The 13,979-nt window shown below is 57.7% G+C and overlaps 1 pseudogene; it reads left to right on the top strand.

The window, feature by feature from the left end:
- The first annotated feature begins 5,790 nt into the window (after positions 1-5,790).
- LOC135812892 (basic proline-rich protein-like) lies at positions 5,791-13,979 on the top strand (annotated as a pseudogene).

The raw sequence follows: 13,979 nt of genomic DNA, 5'->3' as shown, positions 1-13,979 counted from the left end.
CGAGTACGACTGGGACCAAGTCATCCAGTGAAAAGACCCCGGATACAAAGATCACTCCTAGGCCCTGCCCCATATACACATTTGTAAGGTCCCTCTTGCGCCGTCGGCTTTATAGACAGGTTTCACTGCATTAATATTTATATTATTTGTGTGTGTTTCGTGCCGTCATTTCAGTGTTCCATGGGCGCAGTAAAGCACTGTTGCATACTACTAGTAGTCATACTCAAATACTCAAATGCTGAGGCAGTGTTTGGGCCTTTGGGGTAGCAATGGACTGTTACCAAGCACATGATGATCGTACTGTACTTGAGTAGTACCGGTAAGTAAGTAAGTAAGTAAGTAGTTTCAAGTACAGAGTGACTGAGTTCTATGAATATGAATTATTTGCAACGACAACCTGCCATTTGTAGTACTGAAGTATGCAGTCGCGCCAGGAAGTACACCATGCTTCTACAATGTATTTTCTATTATAATGCTTGTATTGGTGGTGCTCTGCTTTGGTTGCGCAGCTGCCAGCAAGTCGAATACAACAGGAGTAAGGAGAACATTAGAGTACATTTATGGACATACATAATTATACAAAAAATAAAAAAATGTACCTCGCTACCCTGTTTTTGAGCATCGCTGCTCGTTTGTCCTGCACATAAACAAACAAACAAAATAAAAACCTGCACTGCATTCTTCGGATTTGCGTTTGAAAAATTAATACTTCTCCTCGTCCAGGCCCCAAACCGGGGCCAAAGACAATGAAAACAACAGTAATCCCGTCATGAAACGCATCGAAACAATTCATACAAAGCCATAATAATGATTGTAGTCAAGTAGGACACTGTACCTGGATGGCTCGCATTGTTTTCGTAGAATGGTGCTACATACATGTACATGACTGGACTGTACATGTGAATGTGTCAGGGAATCATCCGTGAATCACTCCATTGACATTGTGAAAGAAACTCGGAGTTGTCTCAGTTGTGGCAGATACACATGTACGTCATGCACATACACATGAAAGAAAGTCGGCATATTACACAACACATCCTCACTTTCTTGTGCAAGTACATGTAGCTGTGTTATGTCCTTTGTGACATTCATCACCGATCACTCTACTACCCCAGGTTGGAACCTCTCTGTTTTATTTTGATTTATTATTTATTTTGACACATCACTCATCAGACTGGCACTGGCAGCACTTTCCTGGTTCGGTTCTCGCATTCATGCGATTTGATTCACATGATTGTGCATGTGAAGGATCGTGTCCTGTTTGGCTTTCCAAATCCTAGGCTGTGGCATGCGGAGGATGAACAAGATACATGATTGTACAGTCATGTGTGTACATGTACATGTACATGTACATGTACATCGCACATTCGCTTGTTCCTACGTAAGGTCGTTGGGATGTCGTGCGTGTGTGTGTGTGTGCGTGCGTGTGTGTGTGTGTGGCCGTGTGTGTGTGTGTTCTGTGTGTGTGTGTGTGTGTGTGTGTGTGTGTGTAGTTCAGTTGGTGGGTACACTTATGCCTGATTGTGTTGCGTCTGTTGCCAATGGGCTCGGCTGCTTGAAGGTGTACTGTTGTACCTGCCACCTTTGTTGGTTCCAGGGTTCATATACTTTCTATTTGAAGTATACATACCTGTTAATCGTGGAGTGCTTCTGGCTAGATTAACTCTTGTGTAATCATTGGTGCTGGTGAAGCTTATATCAGATTCACTCTGATTCAGCCACCCACACTCGTAGCAAGTATTACCTTCCCTGGGGGCAGGGGTAACTGCAGTTGGATCCCTGGACGGATACCCTGATGCCGTCAATCCTTTTTCTGCACCTTGTGCTCACCCACTTACTGAGGTGTGGTGAGCCCATAAGTGGGATCATTTTCAAGTCCACGGAGAGTTTTGGGGATTTCAAGGGGTGGCGGCCGTTGGGCGGTTCAATAGCCAATTGAGTCATCTTTCCAAGATTCCTTTGGAGTCTCTCTCCCTCTCCCTGGGAGACCCACGTGACCAGTTTTGGCTGTGAGCAACAAGTACAAGTGTGTGTGTGTGTGTGTTTTTACAGAATTCACCTCCTACTGAATGTGATAGACCATAACAAAGAGAGGAGAAGAAGAAGACAAAAGAAGATAATGATCGAGACAACAAAGGAGAAAGACAGACAATGTAGGGGCTCTCAGGGAGCCTGTGCCGGTGAGGCGGGTTGTGTGTGTGTGTGTGTGTGTGTGTGTGTGTGTGTGTGTGTGTGTGTGTGTGTGTGTGTGTGTGTGTGTGTGTGTGTGTACCATTCGGGGTCAGCTACACCGCCGCGAATGGTGAGACGAGGACGACAACAGTCGTGACGAAAAACACCTTCCTGGCGACCGCGTCGGTTACCCAAGCAGTTGCTCTTCGCTCATCTCCCACGAACCCGCCCGTTTTGCGGCCCCCAACATCGCTGGAAGGACGCTGTCCAGGCTGATCTGACTGTGGCCGGTGTGCACCATTGGTTCCAATCGGCCAACGATCGTGGAGAGTGGCGTGATATTGTGTGGGCAGCAGCGGGGGTGAAGGATCCTGCCCCGAAGACGATTGTGTGCCACGTTTGCGGCCGCCTGTTTCGTCGTCGCGCTGACATGGCCCAGCACAAGTGCACAGCATTCCGACATCTCCCCGTACCACAACAGCCTGGGTCAGTGCAGTGTCTTACCTGCAGTAGATGGCTGCGGAGCAGGGGTGGGCTTGCAGTGCATAAGTGCAAAGAGAGTGACAACTGTGCCCCGTAAGGAGACCATAGGTCTGTGGGGACTGCCCTAGAGAAATATGAATAAACTATACTACTAACTGTGACGACCGTCCGCCTAGTGATGCTCCTCCTGTTGCCGAGGTCCCGGTGTGTACAGCCTGCCAGCGTACTTTCAAGTCTACTGCTCGCCTCAAACGCCATCGCTGTGGACCCCGTCCATCCCTGACGCCTCTAGCATACTGCCCTTTGCAGTTTCGAAAGCGAAAAAACAACAGCTACGAAGAAGATGATCCGAAAAGAACGAAATGGAAACGTAGATGTAGTTGTACAAAGCAACAACACGAAAACACTGTACTTTGAACTCTGACATCGACATTTTGCACAGACTCAGTCTAGTCGCGATGTTTGCCACATGCTGCGCCAGCGCTCGCTGGCTTGTCACATGCGCAGGTCACGCTGGCCCGCGCGACAGGATATGTCGCATTTTGCTCGAAAACATCGGTGGTGTTTATCGCGTTTTGCAGTAGAACGTCAACTTCAACGTTGATTTTCAGTGGGATATGTCTAGTTTTGGAGAATTCCTTTTGGCCATCAGATGCAGTAATCCCTACTTGACACCGAAAACGCCATATGCATGAGATTGGCGTTTAGCGCGTTTTGCAATGAAGCCATTCCCATAGACTACAGCCGAGAACGTCGAAAGCTACACAACATGGGTACCGGTAACCCAACACATCATAGAAACCACCAACAAAGCCAAAAAACTACTGCACCAACTCCACAAGACACGTGGCACAATGAACGCTTCCAGCCTATTGTTAATATACACGACCTACATCCGACCCGTTCTCGAAAATGGCAGCCTTGCCCTCTCCAACACCACACAGCAACAGCGGGACACACTGGAGAGAATTCAACACCGTGCTATACGCATCTGCCTTCGGATTCCCCTCTTTGCACCAGTTCACCACAGTTCCCTCCTCCATCATGCAAAGCTCCCCACTCTTAGCTCACGACTCCTTGTTAAACAAGTCCTACTAGCATGGGACATCCACCACCAAACCTCCCCACCACACCCGCAACAACCACATCTTGCACCACAACGTCAACACCAACCATACACTCTTCGACAGACAATGACCTACTCCATCGGACACGCACACACAAACAGGCACCGAGATTCCCCCATCAACAGTGCCCTCACCCTCTACAACTCACTCCCTATCGACATCACAACTCAACCTCGTAGAAATTCTTTCCGAAACAATGCATCCAGTCTTCTTTTGAGCAGTACCTGTTCCTGCTCCGCGCATCCCCCTGGTTTCTGATATCTCGAACGTGTACTTTTACTATCTCGATCACCCCTGCTAACGTTATTGCCCCCGCTTGTTTTTCATGATCCAATGCTCCTTGCCTCCTCGGTTATTTTCCATCTAGCTGTTTCTGGCTAGTACCAGTTCTATCGCACTTATCAATCATCCTTATTGGCGTCACGCCATCGTGGAATAAAAGAATAATCCATTTTCAGTTTTTCACATGTACAGATGCAAAAAGGTTTCAACGTTCAGGAAAAAGACAGTTATACTTGCATGACGCATTGGCAGGACTGGACGAACGTCTTTGTGAAACAATTATCGAACTCTATCTACCCAAGGCCAAGGGAGAACAACAGAGACCAAAAAGCGTTCTCCTTGCTCCGAGTTTCGTGTTCAAAAAACACTCATCACAAGACATCAGCTCAGACGTCTGCCACATTGTGGTTCGGAGAAATGAACAAATAAAAGGACGGCCCCTTTGGAGTGCATGCACATGTCGGTGTTCATCGGACAGGGCCTAGGATAGGGAGGTAGTACTGGTTATGCATAATGATGGCTTTCTGCATCATGCACTCCTGTACTCTCGATCGAGTCAAGTGGTCGCACATGTAATGATGCCCACGGCCACGGCACATGGCCCTGTCACTTGACAAGTTGTACTGTCGATCAGCACTAGCGCTATAGCTTGCACTGCACACGGGTGTTTGCAGTGCATGAACTCTGGCCAGTCGTCCCCGTACGCAAAATGCGTACGCATTTGGATCTACCGTACATTTCCTCGTGTTTTGGGCGAATCTGAGCGGTACGACGCTGTCGAATTGGGCCTGAATTTGCCCTGAACCAGCCGCTATCGAAGTAAAATTAGGTGTTTTGAAGGCCACACGGGAACACTGTGGCCATGTCTTCGTTCCTGCGTCGTTTGTTTGAAAATCGGAGTGTTTTTGAGCTCGTAGTTCGTCTTCGTTGTGGAATGGCCGTGCGTACATTCTCCTTGGAATTACCAAAGTCACACCCCCGTTTATTACATTACTAGGAGTTTTGCCGGCAGCCACGATAGTTTTTATCCCTGCTTCCATACGTCCTTTCATTGAACAGCCAAACGAAACTTTGTGGCGCGCCTTAGTTTTTTGTGGCGCGGGGGTCTCAAGTTTGTCACTTCGAGTTGTACACAACGATCACATCAACACCTCAAAGGACCAAAAAACCCAAGTGAGCAAGTATTTCAACCTTGCGATTCTGCCTGGCCTACTCTGAAGATGGAGACTTCTACTCGGTAGCACAAACTCGTATCAATAAGCTGGGAGGGAGAGCGTGGCGAGTAAAATGTTGGGATGAAAAGAGCCACATTCTCTCTCGGAAAAGGTCGTCGTTCCAACACACTTGCTCTACCCAGATCTGCAGAAGGCTAGATTTTGCATGCACGTGCGAGATTCGCATCCGCCGCGCACATAGCCAGAGTCGAAATTTTTGTACTCTCGGATTTGCCGCCATCTTGACGAGTGGCCACTGCGAAACACCCGTGTGCACTGTCTACAGTCTAGACTACAGCCGAAAACTCTGCACGTCCCGTTACGTGAAAAAATCTTTTGTCACAGAGAGCGATTCCTTGGTTTTATTTTTTTGGTGTGAGTGGTAGATCTACCTGGCCTGGTGTTCGCACGCACTAACTGTTTGAATGACCAAGAGGATTATGGTGTTCTCTGGAACCAGTCAGGCCCAACACTAGCGCATAGGAGGCCAGCGTCAAAGAATATAAACAGTCATGTTGCCTGATGAGAAAAAGCCACAATTCCAGGCTCACGACGATCTGCTGCGGCTGATTGATGGCGGGGAGAAGACTGACAGTGAGCTGAGTGGAGTAAGAAATCGCAGAAGGAACACGACACTGCCATCAGCCCTGAAGTGTTCTGGTGGCGATGCGAAGGCAATGAGTCGCCGTAGATATCATTCTGATAGCGCAATGACCTCGACCGGCGTCACGTTTGCCAAGACGGCGAAGCTGTACGTGATTCCAGAGAGGAATGACGGAGAGGAGCCGGGAAGCGTGGAGCAGTTCGACGTCCCGCTGACGGATGGCTCGCTACTGCGCCATAAGGACATGAGGGCACGTATGCTTAGAACGGTACTGGAGTTACTCTTCTGTGGGTTCATTGTTGTGCTGTACATTCTGCTGAGACTTTGAGAACCCATAGAATAGTTGTTTCTGTATCGATATTTTGACGGTTGAATACTTGATGTTGATATCAATTTTACGGACAATCTCGGAGTATAGACGGCACTACATTATAGTACATAAGAATTTTTTTTTAAATAACATAGTAGTAGTAGTAGTACATTGCAGTGCTGTAGACTCATGACTACATCCGCACCGTGGGTGATGGACTCGCACGCTCGTGTTACTAACGTTCTTGACATACCTGCAATAATATGAGCAGGGCCAAGCTAAAAGGTGGCTTGGGCATAATGTTTCGAAAATTCTTTTTTCATGCCAAAGTGATGTCTATAATAATTATATCCAACTTCCATCATGGAAATGTTGGTGCTGTTATCTGAAATGTGTACATGTATGTGCCATGAATAAGCATACATTGTGCACATGAATAAGCATACATTGTGCATACATTGTGCATACATTGTGCACATGTCACAGAATTCCCAGTAACAATGACACTAAGAGCGCTTTCGAATTGTCACCCTTTGACTTTTCGAGGAGCTTTGTTGTTCTGAACAGGTGGCCTTATTGGCCTCTTCAGAAAAAAAACGAAACTCCTCGAAACTCCACAACCTCATCCAATGGGAGAGGTGGATTAGGTCCGAAGAGTTTGGAATAGCTATGTCATGTGTAGGTCGAGATTTCGATCCGATCGGACGTCATCATCGCCATGACAATTCCACTGAAAAAAACTAAAATGATAGAAACCGTTCTATTGGGACACTTCAACTAATCTCTTTTAAGAATTTGTTTGAACAGTCGATGAAGACAATTCGAACGCGCCCTAAGGTTTCCAAGACCTGCCCTAACTCCAAAAAAATATGGGATACCAAGTGGAGACAAAGCTTAGCAGGTGTGCAAGCAATACAAGAAGAACGAGCACTTGTGTTCTAATTAGAAGTTCCAAGAAAGAAGAAATAACTGATCCACATATCTAATGTCATTGTATCACGCAACACGAATTTTCATATCCTTCAATGATGCTGTGGCTATATTTTCGCTGGGCTGGGAAACGTCGCATCTTACCAAGACAGTCCGTCATACTCTCTCCAATCACCTATGCCAGCATGAATTAATCCTTTCATGTAGCTCGTAGTGATCTGCCAGAAATCTAGCTCTATTGGTGTACTGCCATTGCGCCTACACGTACAGGTAGGGCCAGTAGACTGCACATTGCTAAAATGCGGCACTGGTTCTTCGTCCGTCCTAGTCCATGTCATCCTCCTTCCCTGGCAAGGATACTGGTAGAAGGCGCCACGGGACGATATGCTAGCAGGTAGAGTCAATGCATCGCTTTGTCGCGTGGCGCTATTTCCTTGGAATGAGGAATTTTTTGGAATCCAGTACGCCACGTCATGAACACTTGAAGGTAGCCGAAACAAAGTGAAACATCGCAGCAAGAGCCAAATCACCAGGTAGTTTGTCAGAATGATAGTCGGAAGGCTTGTATACGTCTCCCCATAGCTATACTAGCCGCTCTAGTCGTGGCCACGATAAGAAACACAGCCACTATGAATGAGCGATTCTTCCTTGTCAAGTACCTTGCAGGTTTGGGCACACACGGAGACAGAATGTCATCCTGCTCACCTCCACATTCTCTAGAACGCTCCAGTATAAGATCTCTGGCAGCGCTGAGAAATCCCCACAACGATGAAAGAGGAAACTTCAAGAAGTGTTGCTCAAAAATAAAAAAGGACTCTTTCTACTTCTCCGCTTGCAAACTTGAAAGTGAAATATTGACGCGATCGCGCTCAATTAGAATTTGTGACGTTTTAGTGATTTTGTCGATTTGTTGGCAGAACACTAAGCCACTCCTAGCTCATATATTGCTGCCAATGTGGATGCCAGTGGAGTATTCAGTTTGCTACGACGTCTTACATCATGCTTCTGCCAGACTACCCCCCCCCCCCACCCCCACCACCCCCACCACCACTGCCCGACTCCCCCACCCCCACCACCACCACCACTGCCCGACTCCCCCACCACCACCACCACTGCCCGACTCCCCCCCCCCCCCCCACCACCACCACCACCACTGCCCGACTCCCCCACCCCCACCACCACTGCCCGACTCCCCCCACCACCACCACTGCCCGACTCCCCCACCCCCACCACCACTGCCCGACTCCCCCACCACCACTGCCCCACTCCCCCACCACCACCACCACTGCCCGACTCCCCCACCACCACCACCACTGCCCGACTCCCCCACCACCACCACCACTGCCCGACTCCCCCACCACCACCACCACCACCACCACCACCACTGCCCGACTCCCCCACCACCACCACCACCAACACTGCCCGACTCCCCCATCACCACCACCACTGCCCGACTCCCCCACCACCACCACCACTGCCCGACTCCCCCACCACCACCACCACTGCCCGACTCCCCCACCACCACCACCACCACTGCCCGACTCCCCCCCCCCCCCACCACCACCATTGCCCGACTCCCCCACCCCCACCACCACTGCCCGACTCCCCCACCACCACTGCCCGACTCCCCCCCCCCCCCCCCACCACCACCACTGCCCGACTCCCCCACCACCACCACCACTGCCCGACTCCCCCACCACCACCACCACTGCCCGACTCCCCCACCACCACTGCCCGACTCCCCCACCACCACCACCACTGCCCGACTCCCCCACCACCACCATCACCACCACTGCCCGACTCCCCCCCCCCCCACCACCACCACTGCCCGACTCCCCCACCCCCACCACCACTGCCCGACTCCCCCACCACCACTGCCCGACTCCCCCACCCCCACCACCACTGCCCGACTCCCCCACCACCACCACCACTGCCCGACTCCCCCCCCCCCACCACCACTGCCCGACTCCCCCACCCCCACCACCACTGCCCGACTCCCCCACCACCACTGCCCGACTCCCCCACCCCCACCACCACTGCCCGACTCCCCCACCCCCACCACCACTGCCCGACTCCCCCACCACCACTGCCCCACTCCCCCACCACCACCACCACTGCCCGACTCCCCCACCACCACCACCACTGCCCGACTCCCCCACCACCACCACCACTGCCCGACTCCCCCACCACCACCACCACCACCACCACCACCACTGCCCGACTCCCCCACCACCACCACCACCAACACTGCCCGACTCCCCCATCACCACCACCACTGCCCGACTCCCCCACCACCACCACCACTGCCCGACTCCCCCACCACCACCACCACTGCCCGACTCCCCCACCACCACCACCACCACTGCCCGACTCCCCCCCCCCCCCACCACCACCATTGCCCGACTCCCCCACCCCCACCACCACTGCCCGACTCCCCCACCACCACTGCCCGACTCCCCCCCCCCCCCACCACCACTGCCCGACTCCCCCACCACCACCACCACTGTCCGACTCCCCCACCACCACCACCACTGCCCGACTCCCCCACCACCACTGCCCGACTCCCCCACCACCACCACCACTGCCCGACTCCCCCACCACCACCACCACCACCACTGCCCGACTCCCCCCCCCCCCCACCACCACTGCCCGACTCCCCCACCCCCACCACCACTGCCCGACTCCCCCACCACCACTGCCCGACTCCCCCACCCCCACCACCACTGCCCGACTCCCCCACCACCACCACCACTGCCCGACTCCCCCCCCCCCCCCCACCACCACCACCACCACTGCCCGACTCCCCCACCCCCACCACCACTGCCCGACTCCCCCCACCACCACCACTGCCCGACTCCCCCACCCCCACCACCACTGCCCGACTCCCCCACCACCACTGCCCGACTCCCCCACCACCACCACCACTGCCCGACTCCCCCACCACCACCACCACTGCCCGACTCCCCCACCACCACCACCACTGCCCGACTCCCCCACCACCACCACCACTGCCCGACTCCCCCATCACCACCACCACTGCCCGACTCCCCCACCACCACCACCACTGCCCGACTCCCCCACCACCACCACCACTGCCCGACTCCCCCACCACCACCACCACCACTGCCCGACTCCCCCCCCCCCCACCACCACCATTGCCCGACTCCCCCACCCCCACCACCACTGCCCGACTCCCCCACCACCACTGCCCGACTCCCCCACCCCCACCACCACTGCCCGACTCCCCCACCACCACCACCACTGCCCGACTCCCCCACCACCACCACCACTGCCCGACTCCCCCACCACCACCACCACCACCACCACCACTGCCCGACTCCCCCCCCCCCCCACCACCACCATTGCCCGACTCCCCTACCCCCACCACCACTGCCCGACTCCCCCACCACCACTGCCCGACTCCCCCACCCCCACCACCACTGCCCGACTCCCCCACCACCACCACAACTGCCCGACTCCCCCACCACCACCACCACTGCCCGACTCCCCCACCACCACTGCCCGACTCCCCCACCACCACCACCACTGCCCGACTCCCCCACCACCACCACCACCACCACTGCCCGACTCCCCCCCCCCCCCCCACCACCACCACTGCCCGACTCCCCCACCCCCACCACCACTGCCCGACTCCCCCACCACCACTGCCCGACTCCCCCACCCCCACCACCACTGCCCGACTCCCCCACCACCACCACCACTGCCCGACTCCCCCACCACCACCACCACTGCCCGACTCCCCCACCACCACCACCACTGCCCGACTCCCCCACCACCACCACCACTGCCCGACTCCCCCACCACCACCACCACTGCCCGACTCCCCCACCACCACCACCACTGCCCGACTCCCCCACCACCACCACCACTGCCCGACTCCCCCACCACCACCACCACTGCCCGACTCCCCCACCACCACCACCACCACCACCACCACCACTGCCCGACTCCCCCACCACCACCACCACCAACACTGCCCGACTCCCCAGTCACCACCACCACTGCCCGACTCCCCCACCACCACCACCACTGCCCGACTCCCCCACCACCACCACCACTGCCCGACTCCCCCACCACCACCACCACCACCACTGCCCGCCTCCCCCACCACCACCACCACCACTGCCCGACTCCCCCCCCCCCCACCACCACCATTGCCCGACTCCCCCACCCCCACCACCACTGCCCGACTCCCCCACCACCACTGCCCGACTCCCCCACCACCACCACCACTGCCCGACTCCCCCACCACCACCACCACTGCCCGACTCCCCCACCACCACCACCACCACTGCCCGACTCCCCCCCCCCCACCACCACCACCACTGCCCGACTCCCCCACCCCCACCACCACTGCCCGACTCCCCCCACCACCACCACTGCCCGACTCCCCAACCCCCACCACCACTGCCCGACTCCCCCACCACCACTGCCCGACTCCCCCACCACCACCACCACTGCCCGACTCCCCCACCACCACCACCACTGCCCGACTCCCCCACCACCACCACCACTGCCCGACTCCCCCACCACCACCACCACTGCCCGACTCCCCCATCACCACCACCACTGCCCGACTCCCCCACCACCACCACCACTGCCCGACTCCCCCACCACCACCACCACTGCCCGACTCCCCCACCACCACCACCACCACTGCCCGACTCCCCCCCCCCCACCACCACCATTGCCCGACTCCCCCACCCCCACCACCACTGCCCGACTCCCCCACCACCACTGCCCGACTCCCCCACCCCCACCACCACTGCCCGACTCCCCCACCACCACCACCACTGCCCGACTCCCCCACCACCACCACCACTGCCCGACTCCCCCACCACCACCACCACCACCACTGCCCGACTCCCCCCCCCCCCCACCACCACCATTGCCCGACTCCCCCGCCCCCACCACCACTGCCCGACTCCCCCACCACCACTGCCCGACTCCCCCACCCCCACCACCACTGCCCGACTCCCCCACCACCACCACCACTGCCCGACTCCCCCACCACCACCACCACTGCCCGACTCCCCCACCACCACTGCCCGACTCCCCCACCACCACCACCACTGCCCGACTCCCCCACCACCACCACCACCACCACTGCCCGACTCCCCCCCCCCCCACCCACCACCACCACCACTGCCCGACTCCCCCACCACCACCACCACCACTGCCCGACTCCCCCCCCCCCCCACCACCACCACCACTGCCCGACTCCCCCACCCCCACCACCACTGCCCGACTCCCCCCACCACCACCACTGCCCGACTCCCCCACCCCCACCACCACTGCCCGACTCCCCCACCACCACTGCCCGACTCCCCCACCACCACCACCACTGCCCGACTCCCCCACCACCACCACCACTGCCCGACTCCCCCACCACCACCACCACTGCCCGACTCCCCCACCACCACCACCACTGCCCGACTCCCCCATCACCACCACCACTGCCCGACTCCCCCACCACCACCACCACTGCCCGACTCCCCCACCACCACCACCACTGCCCGACTCCCCCACCACCACCACCACCACTGCCCGACTCCCCCCCCCCACCACCACCATTGCCCGACTCCCCCACCCCCACCACCACTGCCCGACTCCCCCACCACCACTGCCCGACTCCCCCACCCCCACCACCACTGCCCGACTCCCCCCCCACCACCACCACTGCCCGACTCCCCCACCACCACCACCACTGCCCGACTCCCCCACCACCACCACCACCACCACTGCCCGACTCCCCCCCCCCCACCACCACCATTGCCCGACTCCCCCACCCCCACCACCACTGCCCGACTCCCCCACCACCACTGCCCGACTCCCCCACCCCCACCACCACTGCCCGACTCCCCCACCACCACCACCACTGCCCGACTCCCCCACCACCACCACCACTGCCCGACTCCCCCACCACCACTGCCCGACTCCCCCACCACCACCACCACTGCCCGACTCCCCCACCACCACCACCACCACCACTGCCCGACTCCCCCCCCCCACCACCACCACTGCCCGACTCCCCCACCCCCACCACCACTGCCCGACTCCCCCACCACCACTGCCCGACTCCCCCACCCCCACCACCACTGCCCGACTCCCCCACCACCACCACCACTGCCCGACTCCCCCACCACCACCACCACTGCCCGACTCCCCCACCACCACCACCACTGCCCGACTCCCCCACCACCACCACCACTGCCCGACTCCCCCACCACCACCACCACTGCCCGACTCCCCCACCACCACCACCACTGCCCGACTCCCCCACCACCACCACCACTGCCCGACTCCCCCACCACCACCACCACTGCCCGACTCCCCCACCACCACCACCACTGCCCGACTCCCCCACCACCACCACCACCACCACCACCACCACTGCCCGACTCCCCCACCACCACCACCACCAACACTGCCCGACTCCCCCATCACCACCACCACTGCCCGACTCCCCCACCACCACCACCACTGCCCGACTCCCCCACCACCACCACCACTGCCCGACTCCCCCACCACCACCACCACCACTGCCCGACTCCCCCCCCCCCCCCACCACCACCATTGCCCGACTCCCCCATCCCCACCACCACTGCCCGACTCCCCCACCACCACTGCCCGACTCCCCCACCACCACCACCACTGCCCGACTCCCCCACCACCACCACCACTGCCCGACTCCCCCACCACCACCACCACCACTGCCCGACTCCCCCCCCCCCCCACCACCACCATTGCCCGACTCCCCCACCCCCACCACCACTGCCCGACTCCCCCACCACCACTGCCCGCCACCACCGGATATAAACAGTGAGTGTGATTAA

The sequence above is a fragment of the Sycon ciliatum genome, chromosome 3, assembly GCF_964019385.1.
Source record: "Sycon ciliatum chromosome 3, ocSycCili1.1, whole genome shotgun sequence".
Lineage (NCBI taxonomy): Eukaryota > Metazoa > Porifera > Calcarea > Leucosolenida > Sycettidae > Sycon > Sycon ciliatum.
The sequence above is the reverse complement of the archived record's forward strand: the minus strand, read 5'-3'. Positions and strand labels throughout refer to the sequence as shown.